This window comes from Gavialis gangeticus, unplaced genomic scaffold (genome assembly GCF_001723915.1).
Source record: "Gavialis gangeticus isolate Ggan-Ray unplaced genomic scaffold, GavGan_comp1, whole genome shotgun sequence".
NCBI classification, from domain to species: Eukaryota; Metazoa; Chordata; order Crocodylia; family Gavialidae; genus Gavialis; species Gavialis gangeticus.
The window spans coordinates 58,412,744-58,419,726 of record NW_017729030.1 but is presented as its reverse complement, the minus strand read 5'-3'; positions in this window follow the sequence as shown (position 1 = coordinate 58,419,726).

Below are 6,983 nucleotides of genomic sequence, written 5' to 3'. Positions count from 1 at the left end.
TAATATATATGCCTATAGCATATATATATATATATATATATATAGTACAAGGTCCAAAAGGAGAGGTTGAGAGAGACTTGCACCAGAATAAAAAGAAAACCTTGATTTTATAGTACTCATTGAAGACAGGGAGGCAAAGTTCAACTTCTTGCTGCAAATCAGACAGCTTAGGTAGTTGGGCTCAGATTTCTTATATCCCAGGTGAGTTCTCTGACTACCAGATTGGACACAAGCACCTCTGTCCCTCATGTGGTTTTACTATGGGCTATATCTTGCATACATATGCTATAGACATGTATGTAGGACTGGAACATGATGGCTAGATAGTGGGAGAAACTCTTCACAGAGAAACTGTGGATTTTTGAGATGAAGTGACAAGTCACTCATAAGTGAGTAGGCAGCGTCAATGCTAGTAGGTAGGCATCTATATTCCATTGCACTGGGTTTGCCTAAAACATCTAAGGGACTGAGATAGATATGCAGTTAAACAACCGTTAAGAGGCAGTCTGGAGAATGTTAGAGCTCCTAGTTGATTGATGGACAATGGGCACATCTACATATCATGCTATGGTGCCGTAGCGATGTGCTACACTGCTGTAGCGATGCGCTATAACAATGTAGTGATCATATGCATCTGCACATGACAAGCAGCTACTTTGCCGTAGCAGCATGCTCCCCCATGATAGCATGCCGCTATGGCAAAGTAGCTGCTAAAAATAACCATGCACTGGACATATGGTGCCCTAAGGGCACTTACTGCACCATGCTTTAGTACTTCCAAAAGGAAGTGCTAAAACACGGCATAGTAACAACGCTGCCAAAAATGACATGTAAACACGTCGTTAGAAGCCAAAATACCTTTGATTATCCAAATCTTAAGTGACTTAGGTATGCCTGAAAATTCCACCATATGTATATTATTTGGCATTCCACCTGAGAAAAGAAGCATATCAAGTTTTTTCTATGAAGGCAAAAATCAAACACCTGATTGAATTGCCTCTGCTTAGTACAATATGAGACACTTGACAAAGCTTTAGAAATCCCATTTGAAATATAGTAGCTCTTGATTTTCTGCTTGCTGAGAATTATTAGTATTTTTCTATCTTGCAAAACCAGCCATTAAACCAGGAGAATGTGGTGGTATTAAAGTAGTCTGCAGTGTAAAAAATATAGCCTCCTGTTGTTGAGCTGAGAATACAATTGTGAATTTAAGAAAAAATTTTATAGGACAAATGATGAGCTTAATTGAAAGACATTTTGCAAGGAAACAAGCTGCAGCAGTAGCCACAATTCTGATAATGGTTAAACATTTTTTAAAGTATAAAAAGTATTACAAAAGTATTTAAAAAAGTAAAAATAAGGTTGCAAATAAAGAATGCAATTAAAAACAGAAGATTCAGATTCTGTATTTCATTTGTGAACCATTTCTTTATTTCAGCAACCCCAAATATTATACACCAATCTTTAATTAATCCTCCAGGTTATAAAATTTGAATGAACAGGTGCTATAGCATAATGTGATTTACAATCTGTTCCACAGTTATTCTGTAAGAACTGTAACTGCTAATCATAAAAGGTCAACCATTTCAATAAAATATATTTTTAAACTAACATGATTTCATAGCCTTGCATAAATATATACATTTGAATATGCCAGAAACTGTCAAATAATATAGCTCTTACAGCAGTTGTAGTCTACATTTTTCTACAATGCATACACTTTCGCTTTAAACAGGATTATCAAAAAGTCAAAGGTTTGCCTAAGACAAATATCTAGTGGATGAGAGTGGTTTAGATATCCCCTAGTTGCTGTGGCCAATGACACATGGGGTCATGGGGTCAAAGGGGTCATGATGCTTTTGTCAAAGGGGTCATGATGGCTTTGACTCCACAGCCCAAAGAGCTACATACCTTTTTACAAGTGAGGCTGATAGGGCACAGCCTTTGTTATGAGTCTAGAGTGGGACTTACTGCATACCTCCAGAGTTAGAGCAAGGTTCCCTATGGGCAATGCCATCATGCTTCAAGAAGGAAGAGAGCCTAACTGAAATATGCTTTCTTTCTGTTCATGTCTTATACTCCAGAGTAAATTTTTTTTGGGGGGTTTCCCATGTCTACTCTCCACCCGTCCCAGTCTATAAACAGTGGCTCTTTCTAATCCTTTCCTGACTGTTATCACCGTAATATCTAGGCATCACTCCATCATCAGCAGAAAGGGTTCATCTATAATTTTCCATCAAAGCATTCATACTTGGAGGGAAAGTAAGATGGACTCTGATTAGCCAAAAAGGAGAGTGCACTGCTGCATGAAGGAAGTAAGACACCCAATACCCAAACTATCAGGCACTCCCAGGAATAATGATTCTTAAGAAAGCAGTTACCTTTAAGCTAGATAGCATCTCTGCAAAAAATCTGGCCTCATTTTAATGCAAATAATTAAAAAGGTGCATTTATTTCTGAAGAGCAGCTGTATTTAGAACTTAGGGATAGCAGTAGGTAAATGACATTTCCATTCCTGACACATCTCTACTCTGCAACAATCAATAAGTTTAATTAGATAGAATGGTTAGGAAGGAACTATAAAAGCAGATAGATCTTTCCAGGTAAATTAGTAAAACAATGTAGCAGAAGATTTATTTATGACGTTGTTGAAATCTGATGTATGTAATTACCAATATCTTTTGTTGTGAAAGTAGGGAAGTGCAATTGTCAGAACTTTTCAACAGTCAAAGGACAGTTCATCTTAATCAATTATTTTCATTTATTAGAATTGCTAATAGACTAAAAGACTTAAAGGGAGTATGCACAGTGCCCCAAACTCTCCAACATTACTTTGTAAAGCACAGGCCTGATTTACTGCTGCCTTGTCTCTTATATGTTTAAATTCACTGATTGGATAATGTTTTAAACACAATTTGCAGTTGCTTTGGCATGGGCACATCCCACTGCTGTCCTTTAATATTAAGGGTGTCATGTAACAGGTGGAGAGACTGACTCCCCATGTGGTATTGAATTGTCCTAGTAGATCTACAGTCCCTGTCTGAACTACTGTTGGAGGGGGTAAGCTAGGGAAATATCAAGGTACATGCAGAATATTAAGCACTTCAGCTGGACACTAAAGGCAGCAGACAATAACAGTCCAATTAGAAAACTTTGCAAGAACATTTTAAATAGAAATAGCATCTATGGGCTACACATTAATGTGCTATATTAAATAGAAATAGTATCTATAGACTACATACCACTTTATAACCTACATAGAGTTCATTTTGCACCATAAGCGTCCTACACAGTTTAATGAAATATATCATTCTCCAGTTGTATCCTCTGAGTTAAGCAGACCATAGTTCTCAGCAAAGACATGTTTTTCATTGGTGCTAAAACTTCATTCCCAGATGCTCTATAAAATGAAGCACTTCCACAATGAAAACATTCTTAGTTTGGAGATGTTTGGATATTTTCAAAACATGTATCACAACTTAAAGAAAAAAATCACCATGTAGCTATGTCTTTCTTATTTACAAGTAACTAGTTGTCAGGAAAAGTGATTTTAAGAAAATATTTAGGAATTTTTAATTCTCTCAACTTATGAACAGTGCAGTTGGTTTCAATGGGACTGCTCATGCATCTTAAGCACTTTCCCATATTGAATAAGAATGTTTGCCAGTAGAGCTGAAAGGAGATTTTTCCAGTGTATTTCCAAGAAAATATAGATTTGGTGATGTCAAAATGTTCTGTTACTGCAAATTAAAACATACAGATTTTGCCATTTTTAAAAAAAAATGTAGACGTCTGAAAAAAATCTGAAACAAAGCCTGTTTCATTTTTTAAAAATTAAGCATTTTGCTTTTTGAGTTTGGAAATAACCTCGTGTTTATGAATTTTCTTTAATTTTATTAAAGTACCCAAAAAGCTTTAGAAAAAAAGAATGTTTTGATTGTATTGAAACATATTTATTTCAATAAGGAGAGGTAGGTTCTCACAATTTTCAGTTTGCTACAGATTAAAAGATTGTTAATTCATACCAAAACTTTCACACATTTTGAAATTTCCAACCAACTGCTTTTTTTTTTACATTCAGAACCAATACCTTTAATTCAGTACTTTATAGACTGAAGCCTTCAAAGCTAAGCCTAAAATAAAGGTTTAATACCTTCACACTGATTATGAACATGCTATTCAATGGGGGATTTTTTCTCAATAGAATGATATAATCATAGAAGAGTTAGGCTAGAAGAGACCTCAGGAGGTCATCTAGTCCAACACCCTGCTCAAAGCAGGATCACTTCTATGCAAGCTATGCCATAAAGGTGCTTATCTAACCTACACAAAATACCCTGTCACACAACTACAAGGCACATTGCTCTAAAACACCAAGACCACTGTAACCTGTCACAGGTGAAGCAGGGAATGAGGACACTAAGGGAACTTCAATGTCTGACTACTTCAAGGTTTGTTAAGATATCCTTGAGATACGCAAAGAAGTCCATGTCCCTCACTACACAACAAGACAAAAAACCTCCACAGTCCATGTTATTCTGACCATAGGGTAAAATTCCTTCCTGATCCCAAATGTGATGATCAATCTGACCCTGAATAGACAGGCAAGACCCATCTGTTTTTCATGTATATTTTACATTGTTAGCAATAGAATAAAGTAGAATATCTATTAAATTGGGGGGCGAGGGGTGGGGGGCAACATGAGTTTTATTTTGAAAAGCTATAATTATTGGTGCATTTGTGTTCATCTTATCAACCTGTACACGTGTTTCACCCATATTCACTATACGTGTGCTAGGGCACAGATGGGGCTAGCAGAGTCAAAATATTCCCTGTAATTCTTCTTCTAAAAAAAAAAAATGATTATAGATATATTAAAAAGGAAGTACCCCACGGAAATTTCCAGATGGTCACAAGGAATAACTGGTAAAGAGTGAACAGCAAAGGTTCAGAAATTCATTAAAATACTGTTCTCTGTCTCTCTGCCTCTCACACTGTTCTGTAGTCTATCCTTTTATCCTTTCCCTATCAACTTATTTAGAACATCCTTTCTTTCCTAAGACTGGTTTTTTGGTAAGGAGCTGGTAATTCCTGTTTCTTCCCCTTATTCTTTCTGTTGTCCCAAGACCACTGACCTGTCCGTATGACAGCCCAGAAGCAACATCTGCTATCTTCTGATTTACCTTAGGTGAGACATGGTACCTCTCTGGGCCCTGCCTTACTTGAGGCTTCTGGTTACTAATGTGATACTGGACAAGTAGTAATGAAATATTTTACTGTTATCTCACAGACCCCATGGTGAAGTATTAGCAGAAATGAGATTTTCTCTTGAATCTTGAGCATTCTCTTTAGTGAAGCGGTCACTTTTCCACTCATTTTCCATGAAGTCTGACACTAAAGATATTACAAAATGGATGTGCTTCCTTCCTTTTGATTTAAAGAGGCAGTAACTGATGGATCTAAATGCTCTTCTCAGAACACTAGGCATGTCTACATTCTGGAGCCTCTGCCCCTATGACTAATCTGGCATAACTATGTTGGCAAAGCCTCCTAACAGAATACCAGGTCAGGTTTTTCTTCCAGCTAAGCTTAATTTCCTCTCTGAATATCAAAAGCTAGGTAGATAGTTCTTCTCTTTATTGCTGTGACCACACCAGGAGTCCATGTCAGCTAGCTAGCTGACATGGACTCCTGGTGTGGTCACAGCAATGATATTGGTGCGAGAGGGTATGAATTTTTCATGCTCTGTTGCTAACATAGTTTTGCCAGTAGAACTTTTGTAGCATAGGTTAGACCAAAATGAGGCATTGGATATACTTCTCTACTGGCCTTCCCCTTTCACAGTCATTTACAAATGACAAAAAGTGGCAAAATGGGTAGAAAATATTACCAACTTGGCTCCAAACAGTGGTGATTTAAACTTACCCTGCACTGGTGTTAACTGACTGAATACATGCCAAATTAGCTAAAAATCATGCCTGAGGAGCCTCATCTGGTCCTTTACAACTAGCAGCACAAAGTATTTAAAAGCCCCATTTCCCAAGTGTAAATACAACACCAGGACAAGGAAACATAGAGCCAGGCTTGTGTTTTTCTCATTGCCGTGATTGTAGTCTTTCTTTCCATTTATCATGGTTGATGCTACTTAGGTGTGTCGCCCTCTGAGGATATCATTTAAAAAAACCCCTAGGTTCAGAGTGGGGGTCTATAGTTTGACTGGACTGAATCTGAACAGAAAAAATAATGTCATTCTCACAGGGGGAAAGATTGCCATCTCTTATGGTTTCTTCCATACCTTGGTGAGAATACTAGGAGAAATATTGCTACAATCCGTGCAAAGGTTTATTTTAACCTCCTTTTTTGGTATGAATGACCTGAGATTTTTTTAAAAAACATTTTGGGTGCTTTCAAATACTTGGCAATGCTACTTTTTCTTAAGCACAATAAAGACTTCTAATAATGTACTTTGAACTTATGGCAGTAATGAAGAAGCTTTCATTTACTGAGAAACTAGAGCAAAAGAATGTGCCTGTCATAAAGAACAACCACCTCATTTTAGATATTTTGTGTTTATTCTTTATGCCTTCCTCTGCAACAAATCTTTCAGATTTGATGTAGGTGTTCAAATGAAGAGAAAAATAAGTGAAACTTAGAGTAAGGTTGAAAGATTTCCCATGGTGAAAGTGAAGCTATTTCTTTCTTTTCTTTTAATTCTTTTCCCCTGGTACATAGCCCAAGAAATGGGAGATCAAACATACAAAAAATAAAATTTGCATGGAAGGCTATGTTACAGCATAGCAGAACTATTAACAAACCACATCTTAGACACATCACAGGACAGCAATAAGCCTTCTGTTCTGAACCAAAATGTGTTTAATTTAATCTGACTGATCACCTTACATCACGACTCACCTGGTTTCAAATAGTAAAATACATGCAGTTTTTGACGATTTCAAAGCAGCCGGGGGGGGGGGGGGGGGGGG